Source organism: Aulostomus chinensis, chromosome 4, assembly GCF_037954235.1.
Source record: "Aulostomus chinensis isolate RoL2024-O1b breed Wild chromosome 4, RoL_Achi_v1.0, whole genome shotgun sequence".
In the NCBI taxonomy this organism is placed as follows: domain Eukaryota; kingdom Metazoa; phylum Chordata; class Actinopteri; order Syngnathiformes; family Aulostomidae; genus Aulostomus; species Aulostomus chinensis.
Genome location: NC_141323.1, coordinates 21,689,903 through 21,705,889, shown reverse-complemented (window position 1 = coordinate 21,705,889; position 15,987 = coordinate 21,689,903). Strand labels below are relative to the sequence as shown.

At 43.2% G+C, this 15,987-nt stretch overlaps 3 non-coding genes across 3 annotated transcripts; 2 read left to right on the top strand and 1 right to left on the bottom strand.

Annotated features, from left to right (window-relative positions):
- Window positions 1-224: 224 nt before the first annotated feature.
- trnak-uuu (transfer RNA lysine (anticodon UUU)) lies at window positions 225-297 on the bottom strand. Its single transcript has one exon. It is a non-coding gene; the product is annotated as a tRNA-Lys (tRNA).
- Window positions 298-4,132: 3,835 nt separating this feature from the next.
- trnaf-gaa (transfer RNA phenylalanine (anticodon GAA)) lies at window positions 4,133-4,205 on the top strand. Its single transcript has one exon. It is a non-coding gene; the product is annotated as a tRNA-Phe (tRNA).
- A 243-nt stretch (window positions 4,206-4,448) lies between these two features.
- On the top strand, window positions 4,449-4,521 carry trnak-uuu (transfer RNA lysine (anticodon UUU)). The gene has a single exon. It is a non-coding gene; the product is annotated as a tRNA-Lys (tRNA).
- Window positions 4,522-15,987: the final 11,466 nt, after the last annotated feature.

Sequence of the window (15,987 nt, the reverse complement as noted above, 5' to 3'; positions counted from 1 at the left end):
TTTGGTGCAATATGAATAAAATTAACTTGACCAGTGTTATTTGTGGTCTTTCGTTAATTGCATGCCACATGAAATTATTATTAGTCACTTTTATCTCACATTTGACCTGCAGCTACAGTCTCACAGTGGCAAGATGAGAACACTTCTACTTCTGATGATAACAGTTTGTTCAACAATGAACTTCATCCAGTACCATGTTGTTAAACACTGGAACACCAGCACAGCACCTGAACAGGGACTTGAACCCTGGACCCTCAGATTAAAAGTCTGATGCTCTACCGTCTGAGCTACTCAGGCTCTTCCTACAGCATTTAGACAGGAAAAGAAACACCTGTGAAGGTCAAACTGCTGCTTTCTTGACTTGTTCAATCCTCCATGTTCAAGTCCACCATGCTTTTGATTGGCTCTGATTCTCTGTGGCAAAATCCAGCAAGAGGCTCCAAAAATGTCTTGAATGTCATCAGAATGCACAGGACAAGATGTTCGTTTCCTTCATGTCTGCAGTTCCTCCACTGTAAAGTAAAGTCAATGCTGTTCCTCTGCTGAAACCTGGGATCGGACCAGGGACCTTTAGATCTTCAGTCTAACGCTCTCCCAACTGAGCTGTTTCAGCTCTGAGTGAGGGCCCTGCTTCTCTCATTTTATAATCTCTTCCACTCTCACTAGAACTTAGAGAGGATTTGAGCTTCTGAAGTCATGACACATTGAACAGTTCTACAGGACCATTTTTGATGAATGTCTGAATCACACAAGCCTCTTTTGTTTGTCTTCTTCCCAGTTGCCTCAACATTGTGAGAGCCAATAATTCCACATCTGTACCAGACACACCTCTTGTTGGTGGGTTTTCTGGATCTTTCTGTTCTAAGAGTGTCTTTTATCTTAAATATGCCACTTTCACATGAAAACATCAATAACAGGACAATATCGATACTATTATTGCTGCTGTTGCTGTTGCTGTTGTTGGTTGTCTGTCTGTCTTCCATCCCCCTGTCTTTCTCTCTGCTTGTCTTTCACCCTCATCTTGTTCCCATCTTTTTGTCATTCTCTCCCTCATTTCTCTCTGTCTTTTGTCTTTTCTTCTCTATATTTGTCTTCTGCTGCCCCAGGATCAGCTTCTGTCACTCAGTGGTCCAGAACCATTCTGAAGCCTGATCATGAATGTGAGCCCAGCTCTTGGAACAGGCCTGCTGCCACCACAACTAAGATCCTGCAGGTCACTAGAAACTCCAGTGTCCAGCTGACAAGTGGACTTTCCTCTGATCTGTGGTGGTGCTGAGTTTAGCAAACATCTCCAACAAGAAGATGAAGGAGGCCATCAACTCCTCCAAGCTCAACATCTATGCTGGCTTTACTGGGAGATCAGGAGGTCAAAGCAGATCTTCACCCTCCACCTCAGATGGTTTCTACTCACAGAGATGAGGGACCAGTTCAAACCAGTTACCTGGAGCTCCCTTAAGCCATTGTCCCGTCTCCCCACCCCCCCCCCCCCACCCCCCCCCACACACACAGCCTGTCTTTGGTATAAAATGGTCTGTCAGGTTCTCTCACGTTGGAAGATTTCTCTGACTCCATTGTGAATAAAGAGATTCTTCATCTGACACCTGAGTCTTGATCCACTGATTCCTCTGATCCACCTCTTTCTGCTCCAACAAGGCTGACATGGATCAGGTGGGTCCATGTCATCCAATCAGTAGGTTTCTCTTCTCAATTAATTTTCTACATCCCAGTTTTGATTGATTCTTCTCAGCCTCATGAAGGAGCATCTGATCAGGTGTTTGACTACTTGTTAGTTGTAATTCCATAGATTTTAATCTCAGGTTTTATTGAATTAATAAGAACATCTTAAAGACCTTTGTCCAACACTTGAAACTCACCTGTCTGTCGAGGCCCAACTGGCCTTTGGTAGTGAGGTGGTGGATGCATGTGAATGAAATGAGGCTCTGTTGCTGTGAGGAGCCACTAGAGGGAGACACCTGTCGTTCCTCCCAGCTGACAATGAGGCTTCACAGCTGCATTTGAAGCTGTCCTTTATTAGTCACAACTGTCTTGAGCTCAGGAGCCAAACTCACCAAAAACACTTCATCTTGGTCATGTGGTCTGTTTGTCAGGAGATTCCAAATCCAAAATTGTTGACACACAAGAGAAGAAAACACGTCAAAGTTTGTTCATTTTTATGAATCAAACTGAAAATGAACAGAAGAGTGACAATGAAAATGGATTCAAAAATAATAAATAACAATAAATAATGAATAAATACTCAGAATTTACTGGCATTTGACTGCATTTTGTGGTTAATACGTAGATAAAAGAGTAACATATATATTCTATACATGTGAGAAACGTACATGGCTTTGGACAAAAGCATTTGCTCAATGAAATTGTAGGATATTAGAATTCTATAAATATAGAATATAATTGTATAAATGCTCTCTATCACCACCCCAACGTCTGTGCCAGGGTCTCTGGCCAGTTGTCAATGGCTCATATCACCTGCCCAGGATGGATCAAGCTTGCTTGTCTTTGTAATTCTGCACTTATTAGAGACCTGGAAACAAAGGAATGCTGAAAAAGAGAAAATAGGACCTCACACAAATGGGCTTGTGACAGAAATTAAGATAATTTTGTGAATATCCATCCTCTACAAATGTGTGTCAATGTGGTTGTGGCCGAGTGGTGAATGCGATGGACTAGAAATCCATTAGGGTCTCCCTGCTCAGGTTGGAGTCCTGCCAACAATGTTAAGCTGTTGATGTTCTATGTCAGGGTGAACGTCATACCTGTGCCTGATTCAGTGTGGTGGCTCATACCTGAATTTATCCAAACCAGCTAACTTCTTAACGCCAATCTACACAGTTTCAATCATCCAAACTGCAGTAAGAAATTTTCAATTCTCTCATCCACCAACAATCCTCATCAATAAAATCTGGAAGATGGAACCGCAGAAAGTCTGCGGGAGAACGTAGACGAGTGCTACCACTGACCCGTCATGGGTAAGACCGGTAACGCGGCCACCCCACTTCCCAAAAGAAGCCGACCGTCCAGCGCACCCTGATCACCCAATAAGGACCTCGGGGACATCCTGGACTCAATTGAAAGGGAAACTAACAAGTTTCCATGCTGGACTCTCTCGTGGAAATCCTCCACAAAGAGCCTCCATGAGTCTCTGGGACTCAGCCAGCAAAAGGTGGCTTCACTGGCCGCTAAAAATCAAGCCCTTAAAGCCTCCAGCCTCCCATCACTGTTTCCTCCCTCTCAAATATGTATCCTTAAATATACATTTGAGTCTTTAGATGCTGTAACGTCCAAAGATCATATTCTTATTGACCCTCCCCCTTCTTTGTTCCACCATGGAAAGAGGAGAACTTTATTCTAGTTTAGTGGATGAACATAGAGGGACTACACCTGGATCTCTGTGTTTAACAAATAATTGTGTTAAACATCAGGAGTCATGAGTTTGCTCAAAACTAATGACTTGGAGTGAGTTCAATGAGTTTATAGCCTACAATTCTCCATCAGCAAGCACATCCTGCAAAAGCAATGATGACAATTTTCCTTTTAAAAAGCAGGAACGTTGCGCAGATCCAGGATCAGTGGGAACGGCTGTTTGCTTTAAACGGTTGGGGGGAAAGAGTCGATTTATTGTTGAGTCAATGTTATTTATATTGTGCCAAATCACAACAAAAGTTATCTCAAGACACTTGACAGGTAAAGCAGGTCTAGAACCACACTCCTTCAATGAATTCACGTATGTGAAGATGTTCAACTGATGTGACAAATTCTCATGACAATGAGTCCAGAGAACCTGTCAGTGTTGACATTCCCCTGGTGTCAGTGAAGTCATGTCAACGAACCTGGGGCCTGTAGTTGGTGTCCATCCTTGATATCCTCCAAACAGGTCATCAAACTTGGCCCTCGTCAGCTTGAAGGACAGCTGGAAACGGCCTTCGTCCAGGCACAGTTTTTGGAGAAAGCGAGTTAAGAAGTTTAGAGTTCCAAGAAGCTTCTTCAGTTCATTCAGTTTCGTCCTGTAGAACTGTTCAATGTGTCGTGACTTCAGAAGCTCAAATCCTCTCTAAGTTCGAGTGAGAGTGGAAGAGATTATAAAATGAGAGAAGCAGGGCCCTCACTCAGAGCTGAAATAGCTCAGTTGGGAGAGCGTTAGACTGAAGATCTAAAGGTCCCTGGTCCGATCCCAGGTTTCAGCAGAGGAACAGCATTGACTTTACTTTCCAGTGGAGGAACTGCAGACATGAAGGAAACTACCATCTTGTCCTGTGCATTCTTATGACATTCAAGACATTTTTGGAGCCTCTTGTTGGATTTTGCCACAGAGAATCAGAGCCAATCAAAAGCCTGGTGGACTTTAACATGGAGGATTGAACAAGTCAAGAAAGCAGCAATTTGACCTTCACAGGTGTTTCTTTTCCTGTCTAAATGCTGTAAAAAGAGCCTGAGTAGCTCAGATGGTAGAGCATCAGACTTTTAATCTGAGGGTCCAGGGTTCAATTCCCTGTTCAGGCGCTGTGGATGTTCCAGTGTTTGACACCATGGTACTGGATGAAGTTGAGTGTTGAACAAACTGTTATCATCAGAAGTAGAAGTGTTCCTGTTTTTCCACTGTGAGACAGTTAGTAGAAAAGTGACCAATAATAATTTCATGTGGCATGCAATTAACAAAACACCTACATTAATGGTTGCAGGGGGGCTGGAGCCTATACCGGCATCTACAGGTGAGAGGCAGGGTTCACCCTGGACAGGTTGCCAGTCCATCACAGGGCCAACAATACAGAGATGAAAAACCATTCACAAACACATTCATACCTACGCGCAATTTAGAGTGTCCGATCAGCCTCTTCTTTGGACGGTGGGAAGAAGCCTGAGTACCTGGAGAGAACCCACGAATGCATGGGGAGAACATGCAGACTCTACACAGAAAGATTCTGCACCCGAGCCTGGACTCAAACCCAGAACCTTCTTGCTGCGAGGCAACAGTGCTAACCACTGCATCATCATGCCGCCGTGGTCTTATATACTTTTCTCAATTGTGTTTCTGTCATGTCCTCCTGAGATCAAAGACAGAATTCTAGTTACTGTCAAAACCCTGATGACATTATCAGGAATTCTGACTTTGATCTGGAGACTCTTGCTTTAATCTGAATTTGAGCTGACTAATGTCTTAGTTTCGGCCACCTAATTTCTCCTGATGGACTGGTGACCTGTCCAGGGTGAACCCTGCCTCTTGCCCAATGTCACCTGGGATCGCCCCCCCCCCCCCCCCCTGTGACCCTTAAAGGATAAGAACAGAAAGTGGATGGAGGGATGGACTTAACACTGAAATCAGCTCATATGATCCACATTCTAATTCTTCCTTTCCCTCTTTAGGAGTCAATGAGAATAGTAGTGTATATAATAATGTATATACAACCTTGTAGTATCTTTCCAAAGCTTTGAGTATTTCATCTTGTTTCTACTTGTAGTTTTAGTGTCTGGATCTTTTCTTTTTATATCCTGCTGTCTGCTCTTTGCTTTTGGAGCTTCCTTCAACAACTACCAAGCCTCCTGGGTACTGTAGGAAACATGGTCAAGTTCTTCTTACTTTTGCAGTCACGTCCTGCTCACATTGGTCTGTCTTCATTTTGACTCCTCCCATTGCCACAATGACCAGCCTTTATACACTTGGTGACTGGGGTCCTGGTTGCTGCAGGCCTCAACACCAGCCTGTGGTTGTGAGCAGGGCAGAACAGAACTGACAGTATCTCACATGCAGGACCTGGGTCAGCGCCTGGTGCCAGCTGGGGCACCGCTTTAACCTCGACGCCCTAGAAGATCTTCTCCAGGAACTCGCCTTTTTGGTTCCATCAAGGCCTGTGAGGATGGTAAAGAGTGATCCACCACCAGGCAGCACAGTCAGCAGCAGCCATTTTGTTCCACTAGACTCAAAATATGACAGTGAAAGCCTGGTGAGTGCTTGCTAACAAACACTTCCTGTTTTTATTGCTATTCTTCCATGAATGTGCTCATGTTGGCTTGTCCCCAACCACAGTTTCAAAGCCATGATGACATCTTTCATTAACAATCAGACTTATTTTTTTACTATTTGGACAAATAAGGTTTCAACTGACACGGCTGGCCAACGTCCTGGAGTTAATTCAGCCTGTAGAACCAGGTGCTGGTGTAGCTGAGTAGATAACCAATTAAAAAAAAGAAATTGTTTCACATTATATTATTTTGGTGAACCTTCTCAAAACCTGTCTTGCAAGAGTAACTCTTTCAATGTGCCTTTATCCTGTCATGTGATAGATTTTTGGTTATAGATTATTTCGTTCCGCATCACTTGTCACTGGCAGTGTTGCATATACTGGGAGGAGCCTGTGGCTCTGGTTACACTGTGCCCATGTTGTTGGTTTGAAGGCAGCTCAGCGTTACCGCACATTGTTGTTTTGGAGAGTTCAAGATGAGGAGAACTCCTCAAGTTCAGGACATTTTCTTCCCACGAGTGATAAAAGCAGCCAACCCCTCCAGCACAGAGAGGCTGTGAGAGACCTGCCACACCTCTCCAGTGACCTAGGATACGATGGCAGTGGTGGGATTTGAACCCACACCTCCTCAGAGACTAGAGCCTTAATCCAGCGCCTTAGATCACTCGGCCACACTACCTCACTGAGCTGTTTAGTGAGTTGGTCTGTGAAAGGCATGTTGAAGCGGAAGTAACAATGCTATAAAACTTATTCTGAAGGGGGACCCCTTTCCCTCCCACTGTCACAGGAAGTGACGACAGCGCTGCCAGAAGCAGCCAGGAAAGAAATGGTAAAAGGACTCAATTTGTACAGCTCCTTTCTACCTCAGCAGGCCACGCTAGCAAACCCCCTTTTTTTTGTTTGGTTGTTGTTTAGTGACTGTGGATGAACACACAGGAGAAGTTGTGCATGAATTTGTGTTCCCTGTTCACTTGAATATATGCAGGAGTATGAGGTGGAAATAATACTGTTTATTTTTGTTCTTATTTCAGAACTGTTGACACAACAGTGTCAGATTAAAGCATCTTCACCTTCCAGATGCTGGTCTCCTTCTGGTGTCCTGACTGACACCCATCTTGTGTTCTGGATCCACCTGAACGAAGCAGCTCCAGATCCCTGAACTCCCTTACAGGTAAAGAAAATGGATGGCTGGATGGAAGTCCCCCAACTGTGGCTGTTCTGAAACTCTTCTCCTCAATCACTCCTGAGTTGACACTCTGAGATGGGAAACTCTGAGTATCTGGTTCCAGAACAGCTGATCTGAGTTGCTTCAATCAACTGTGAGTACGTTCACCTTGAGTTGCACACGTGCACAACCACGACAAAATGCCATCGTCAATGGAGCCCCGACACCACGAGTCACCATGACAACCACAAACAAAATAACAAGTTATCTCACACGAATTCATTGAAACAAGACCTTCCTATATTGATGGATCCATCACAAATATGAGCCTTCCCAGTCTGTCAGGTGGTAGAATTCAGTCAGCACCAATAACAGGAGAGTCAGAGTTTAGAAACCAAAGACAGACATTAAAGTCTCTCTGATAAAACAAAAATATAGTGTAATATACTGGAAAAGAATATTGCAATATGTTAAATATGATATTTCCATGGAGGGGCAGTTTTACATTTTTATTCTTGGATGCATTATATTTTAGAATCAGAAAGGCAGTTACAATGACATCATCAAGACAAAACCTGGTGCTGACAAAGGTGAGGTGAACAATTTTAACAATCAATCCCAAATTTAGGCCTGAAATTGGAAAATAATATTAGCTAGCTAGCAACGTTAGCTAGTTAATGTTAGCAAGCTGTCAATATTTAGCACCATCAAATAGTTCAAACAAGGTCAACAGCTGTTATAATGATGGTCACATGATTTCACCTTCCTCCTGTGTGACCTGTTTGGAGGTTTTAAATGCATCAAAGAAGCACATGAATTTGTTCATTGCTTTTTGACTTTGTCAGGAAGCTCCAGTTCAAAAAAATAAAGCAAAACAAATTTTGTCACTAAATTATAAAAGAGTAAGTGTGAAATAATTTATGTTTGTGAGAAGATTAAAAAAATCTACTACTATCCTCTACTAATGTGCACGGGAGTGTAGTTGTTGTGGCCGAGTGGTTAAGGTGATGGACTAGAAATCCATTGGGGTCTCCCCGCGCAGGTTGGAGTCCTGCTAACAACGTTAAACTGCTGTTCCAGAGTGTGTGTGTGTGTGTGTGTGTGTGTGTGTGTTTACATGCAGACTTTCCCTTGTGACAGATGATTTGGTTTGGAATCCATCTTAGTCCGGACGTTTTGAGAAAATTCTATCATGTAGTTGGAGTTATTTTGATTTACAACAATGGAAAAAAAATCATCTCCCCTCCAAAAACCCTCCTCTTCAACTTTGTACCCAAGTTGTCTCCTCATCAGGCACCACAGGATCCGGCAGGTTCAGTTCAAACAAGTCATTAGAGATTTAAAAAACATTTTGTCCATTTGACATCAGGACTGCTCCCAGATCGTCTCAATGAGCTCATCCTTGCACCAGAGTACCGCCTAAGTTCATCAAGGACAGCAAACATGAGCAGGTCTAGATTCACCTCCATCTTTGGAGGTTGTTGAATTTCCTCCTGAGGACCGTCAGGCTGTTTCCTTACTTTGCTGTGACACAACAGCAGACAGCAACAAGGACTGCTGCAGTGCACTTGGTAAAATCACCATCTGTAGACTGGACCAATATGCTGATGTGATCCTTTGATTAGTTTAGAATCAGTCAGAGATCAAAGACTGAAGCAGGAGATCAATGCACAGAATTCAGAGATCAATGCACAGAATTCAGAGTTCAAAGACAGAATTCAGAGATCAAAGACTCCTGGAGCGTTGCCTTCTCTTGTCTTTGGTCCTGGATGTTTCTGAATGTTTTACACATTTCTTTTGAAGAAAAAACTTGCATGACATTTCAAGGAGTTTTTCCTGCCAATACAGGACAACACCCACTCACAAACCAGTGCTGGACAAGTTCCTTCAAAGCTGTAATGCCTTATTTCTTACTAGTTACTGTCATTTTAAAATAATTGGTTCCATTACGATTGTGTCTGCCAGCGCTTGGTGACTGTACAGGAGGTCTGTGGACCGCAGGGCCACAACAAGCCCATTTCTTCAACTCTCCATTTAGTACAGAGGTCCCCAAGTATGGACCAGTGAGATAAATGTGATTGTGGAGAAGTCCTTTTGTTCTTCAACTTGTCCAACTTGATGGTGAGTCTCCTTTTATCAAGGATTACTGAATGCTTGTGTTATTCATGGCATTGTTAACACTTTATAAACCCTTCATTCAGAGCTGTAAAGAACCTTTAACCTCATATCCCAGACATCAAAGTGGGCCACTAACCGGTGAGATGAAGCTATGCTATGCTGCTACATTCTGAAGAGGTAAAGTAGCAGGTTCTGAGAGTGATGGCTAACCTGGATGTGTTCATCTCCTACTTTAATATCAGCGTCCCAACTTGGAGCTCTGACCACCTCCAGCTTTTTGTTCCTGTTTCTGCTTCAGTCAACAGGGAACTCAAACCTGCAATAGAATCATCAACAACAATGGAATAGAAAACAGAGGAAGAAAAAATATCATAAACTTACAAAGCTGAGAAATGTTAATGAAGAATAAATGCACACATTATGATTGAGGCCAGAAAGTAAAACTCCACACCAAATGTATTTTGACATGTAGGGATAATGAACTTGAATGTGTTGAAATAGCAGATAAATGAATCCACTATCACACAACAAGATGATGACCCACTACCACAAGATGGCGTCACAGATCCTGATGCTCTGTGCAGGAAACACCGAGCAAAACATGACTAAAACGCTCCTGCTGTTCCCTCCATGAAAAACTGTGGCACTGATGAGAAGAAGGATCCCAGCGTCCTCTGAGGAACCATCGCCGCACCATTCGGTAGAAGGATGATAGGGTCGGCACCAGGAGAAACCCTTGTGTCTCCGATGCAGGAAAGGTGGAGCACTGAAGAGGCCACATTGTGGCGTCCTGAAGAGGACATTTGGTGGAGCCTGAGACAGCAAACATCATGCCACCCTTCATCAGAAGAACCACAGCACTTCAGTCACGTGACTGAAGTCATCCATTCATGTCAGTGATGTCACTTGGCAGGACTGTCATTGCCGTCTCATTCTAGAAAAGAATCCAGACTCCACATGTGGCTCCCATGATAACTGATGGACCTCTGGTTGGAGGCTGGACGATGATGTTTGGTCTGGGGGGGTTAAGATTGTGGGGGCTGTTTCAGTTCTAGTGCTGAAGGCTTTCACCATGACAGTCAGACTCTCATCTGTCCTTCATGTTCCCTCAAATGTGCTGTGTGGACCTCACACTCTGAAATTTAGCCTGAAAGCTCTTCATGAAAAGCAGGAGACTCAGAGTCTCTGTGTCTCAATCGGTCAGCGCGCTCGGCTGTTAACAGAGAGGCTGGTGGTTCGAGCCCACCCAGGGACGATGAACAGGCTCTACTGGTTCTTCGGACTCTGTTGATCAGCTGCTGAGTTGCTACTTGATGTCAACATTGGTCTGTTTCATCCTGAGTAGTTTGATCATAGCAGAGTCATTGCAACAATGATCTGAATGTGGACGGACAGATTGACCCTCCACAGCAGACGCATGTGACAGATCTCTTAATGAGACACTTTGTGGTAAAGCCAGATTCTGCCAGTCCCACTGACATATTTCAATCACACATGTTCAGAAATGGTTTGTTTTCCTGAATACATTTATTATTTTCTGATCACCTTGTGGATTTTTCATCATTCTCCTCATTACCATACTTTAGGTTGCAGTATGTACACCTTAGTTAGTCTTGGGTTTCAGAAATCATACAGCATACAAATAATAGCAGGTTGAAACACATTTATTTAAAAGAATTTAACATGGTTACACACACACACACACACACACACACACAGAGCCTGTCTTTGGTATAAAATGGTCTGTCACGTTCTCTCACATTGCACAACAACAAAACAAACAAAGACGGCCATGTCCAGTGTGGTCCTGGATATGACGACTGGACTGCAGGGTCCCAGTATCACTGTGACAATTCTTTTACCAGCTATGACCTTGGACAAGAACTTCTCAGGAGGAAACTTATCATGGTGGCACAGTGAAGAAAACTGGACCTGAGCTGCCTGCTGAAATCTTGCAGGTGAAGGACAGAGCTCCACCTCTTTGACAGACACCACCACTGTTGGCTCATGTTGTCAAAAAATGAAGTGTGTCAGTTTTTGACACACACGCATCGAAACACACACACATACATACACATGCATGTTCTTACACACAGAGACTTTTCCTCTGTTTTTGTTTTGTTCTGGTTTTGAACCAGTAGTTGGTTTCTGTTGGTTTGATTTGCTTGACTGGTTGTTGTTTGTTTGACCTTGCAAATCCATATTTTGGGTTCTGGCTTGTTCTCCTTTTCATTTTGTGTTTGTATTAAAGTTCTGTTGCTGAAAAAGAGACTTTTTTTCCTTTTTCTTGAAGTAAATATATGAGGGTTGAAACTGACCCATAACACCATGGATGTTACAATAGTTAATAATATTAAAATGAATAATAAATCAAACCAATCCATGTCAGAGATGTGTTCTAACACCCCTCAGTAATGGTCAGCAAACACAACAACCTTTTGTTTATTTCTATGATTTTCTTGAGGTTCATTTGATCATTTTTTAACTGAAATCGAGGGTTTACTGACTAAAAAAAGGTCCAGAGGCCCACAACAAAATATTCAAATCAATATTTCCATGGATAAGGAAGCCTAACAAGGTAACCAAGAGATGGGAAACAACTTGGATGATAGAAAATAGTTTTTAGTTTATTTTACAGCTGATTGAAGACGTGGGTCAAAACTGACCTGTTAACATCAGAGATGGGAACAGAAAGCTAACACAAGAGGAAGGTTGAAGCTATGAAAAAGGAGTTTGATAAAAATCTTGAACTGACAGTAGAAATATCCTTTTGTGTGTTTACCTTTGTTGACAGAAGTCACTTTAGCTTGGCAGTGAAAAGAATCTCTGCTAGCTTGACAAATAAGTGCACAAACTGGGTTCAAGCTGGACTTTGGACACTGGTATCTGCAACAACTCCCATCAACTCCTAATCTAGCATCTCTGCTGTGGTCAAACTATTTTACAGAACATTTGACAGACCTGTGGAGCAGTGAGGACAGACATGAGTTGATCCACATGATCCACTGAAGCGCCATTTTCCCCTGCCACTGAGGTCACCAACATGAACTGGAGTTGGGAATCTTGAACTGAACCTGGTATCACAGCGACACCTACTGCTGCTAAATGGAACAGCAACATTGAACCCAAGTACAGGATTGAAGGGAGACTGATGGTCGCTGTTTGGGTTTTTGAAGAACAAGGAGGGCGTTGGTTCAAGCTGGATTCTCAGAGACTATTTCCCCAACCTCTACATTGGCATCTACACTGTCATCCAGTCAGGTGACTGAAGTCATCCAGTCATGTGACTGAAGTCATCCATTCATGTCAGTGATGTCACTTGGCAGGACTGTCATTGCCATCACATTCTAGAAAAGAACCCAGACTCCACATTTCCTCCTATCTATTATTGTGTCCCACCCTCCTGGTCCTTACTCTGAATTCTCAGAGTTTATATCCAGTTCAGTTCTCAAAACAGATTCAGTCATGAGTGTTGATAAATTTCCTTTTCTCCACTGATTATATGTCAAGGTTTGTGTGGGGGGGTGGAGCCTATCCCAGCAGCCTTTGGACAAGAAGCGGGGTTCACCCTGGACGTGTCACCAGTCCATCACAGGGCCAACACACATAGACAGACAACCATTCACACTCACAGACACACCTACAGTCAATTTAGAGTATCAATCAGCCTCGTCCCCTCTTGATGTCTTTGGACTGTGGGAGGAAGCTGGAGTACCAGAGAGAACCCACACAGACACAGGGAGAACATGCAGACTCACACAGCTGGGGCTCGAATCTGGAACCTTCTTGCTGTGAGGCCACAGTGCTGACCACTGCACCATTGTGTCCCCTGAAAATGCCACCAGATCGTTTGGATTGTCTATAAAATGAAGTACACATGAACATTAAGAGGTTTTCACAGGGCTGGTGGTGCAATGGATAGCATGACTGACTACTGTCAGAAGATTCTAGGTTCAACTCCTGGCTTGCTCACTTAAAATTTTATCCTGAGAAGCTTTCACACCTGAAGTGTGAACCACTGCTAAAAGTCCCTGAAATCCTCCAAAGTTTCCTCCTTGTCTGCTGTAAACATGAACACATGCATGGATCCTGCTACCTCTCACATGTTAAGCTGGCACTTGACAGTGACAGCAGGAGAACAAAAAATCCCAGTGTGTCATCAACATTTCCTGGAAACTAAATGACAGAAGCCAGTGGTGGCACGTGAAAAAAATTCTTGGTGGGGCTGGTGTGCCAAAAACATTTCCGTGCCTAGTCTAGTATAATCATTCAAAAAGAGCAGCCGGACAATTATTCAATGTTTTAAAATAGTATTTACTTTCCTTCTTAAAATCGACAGTTTCAAAGACAAAAAAAAACAACAACAATTTACAACTACAGTAAATTTTATGCGATCAAATATTATACAATGATGTTAACTTTACAGAAGGTGATTTGAGCTCAATCTATACAATACAAATCAACAATGTGTGTGTGTGTGTCTCTCTCTGTCTCTCTCTTTGTTCATCTGTGTCTGTCTCTGTCTCCTTCTCTGTGTCTCCGTCTTTGTGTCCTTTTCTCTGTGTCTCTATCTCTGTTTGTCTGTCTCTTAGTGTGTGTGTCTCTCTCTGTCTCTCTCTCTTTGTGTCCGTCTCTCTTTCTCTCTTCGTCTACCTGTCTCTGTCCCTCTGTCTCTCTGTCTATTTGTTTCAGTCTTTCTGGGTGTGTGTTTGAATTCAGCAGTTATTTGTACAGGAACTTTGCTCGTCTCTCTTTCTGGGAGGCAAATTTCTCAATGACCCTGGTGTTGAAACCAGGAATGTTTCGTGTCAGTTTTTTCTCAGTGGAGAGCATAGCCAGAGCGTTGAGCCGATCTTGTGCCATTGTATTTGTAAGAAAAGTTTTTATCCTCTTCAAAGTCGAGAAGCACCTCTCAGATTCTGACGTTGTCATTGGTGTGGTGATGAGGATGTTGAGCAGACTTACAGTTTCAGTGAACGTGTCTTGAAGGTTATTTTCCATCAAAACCTGATAGAGAGCCAGCGCACCACTGCAACTCTGAAACTCTTCGTTCCCGTAGATCAGAGACAGCTCTGTTTGAAGTCTGGCCTTGTCCAATGAGGGATAGGCTTCCACTGTGGTTTTCAGTGCTGAATCTGGGAACTTTCGGCTGTGCTGTGGGAACAGGTCTCCTTGCAGGAGTGTGGCGCTGACAAGATGCTTGGTGAAACTAAATCTCTCCTTGGCATGGCTCACAATGGTGTCACATACCTATGCAATGATATAATTATACAAAATAGGAATTATTGCATCTTCACTTGTCTTCATACATTGACCTGATGAGCTAGCCTATATTATGTAATAAACATACTGTAATGATTCATATCATCATAAAACAATATACATTTAAGTCTGGACCACTGTATCATATGGCCAACATCTTATTTTGATTTTATTTAATAATGTGATTCAAATCACACTAAGAAGCAAGTTCTTACCTCCAGTGCCAAATGGTGCAGTGTGTCTTCTCCCAAGGTTCTGCGTCTCTTTGCGGGTGGCTCCTGAGCAGGTCCCCTGAACTCCTCATCCTCAGCCAGAGTAGGCACATCCTCCCTGACCCAACACATAAGTTTCATGAGTAAGTTCTAAAAACTGGTTAGGGATACATTAACAAAACCAAAGGTGGATATCATTACTGTCAATTATATTATACAGATAAATCAATGCTTTAAATAAGGTGATATATAAGCATTTAAGTCTACATATACAGAGAAATTTAGGTTAGGCTACAAATTAATTAATTTAGCATACCTGATAGCCTGCATGTGGTCAATGAATGTCTGGGTGACTCCTGCCATGTAGACAGCATCAATGTTTCTCTTCTGCAGCTGGTTGTAAAGGATGTCCACATGTGGCATGATTTTGTGGAACAGGGCCAGTAAAAAACAAAAAGTTTCATCTTCCAGCATTCTCACATAGCCACCAGCTTCTCTCTTTGTCTGGCTATCAAACCCTTCACTGTTCCGGATAGCCTGAAAGCAATTCACCAGATCCTTCTTGTGCTCATAAACTGTGTTAACACGACTGTTGAAGTTCCAACGTGTTGATGATGCACTTGGAAGTCGGTGCGCAAACTTCTCATCAAGCACTGCAGTTCTCTTGCTTGACTTAGAGAAAAGAGAAGCAAATCCCCCCATGTCAGAAAAAAAGTGACTGATCTGAGGGATGTGGGAGGTTGCTTCCTGCAGTATCAGGTTTAACTGATGGGCATAGCAGTGAACATAGTGAGCGTTTGGATAGATGTCTTGTACCTTTCGCTGCACTCCTCCTTTGGCACCCCTCATCACAGCTGCCCCATCACAGGCCTGGGCAATCAGCTTCTTTTCTTGTCCCTCAGAAAGGATGCTGTGCAGCCTCTCCAATAAGGCACTGGCTATTGCATCCGCACAGGTGTTGGGCAGTTTCAAAAATTCAAAGAACCGCTCTTGAATATTGTGGCGGTCGTCAATGTATCTCAGAACTAAGACTAACTGACACTGTGTTGAAACGTCAGTAGTTTCATCAGCCTGGATCGCTAAAAAGTCTGCCGATTTAACTTCATCCAGGATCTGTTCTCTCAAAACTGCCAGCATACAGTCCACGAGCTCGTTCTGTACTGTCTTCGAGGTGCCTTTAAAAACGGTTGCATTTTCAAGGTGCTCCCTCAAGTCCCGATCAATGGATGCCATCAAGTCAACTGGACCTCTG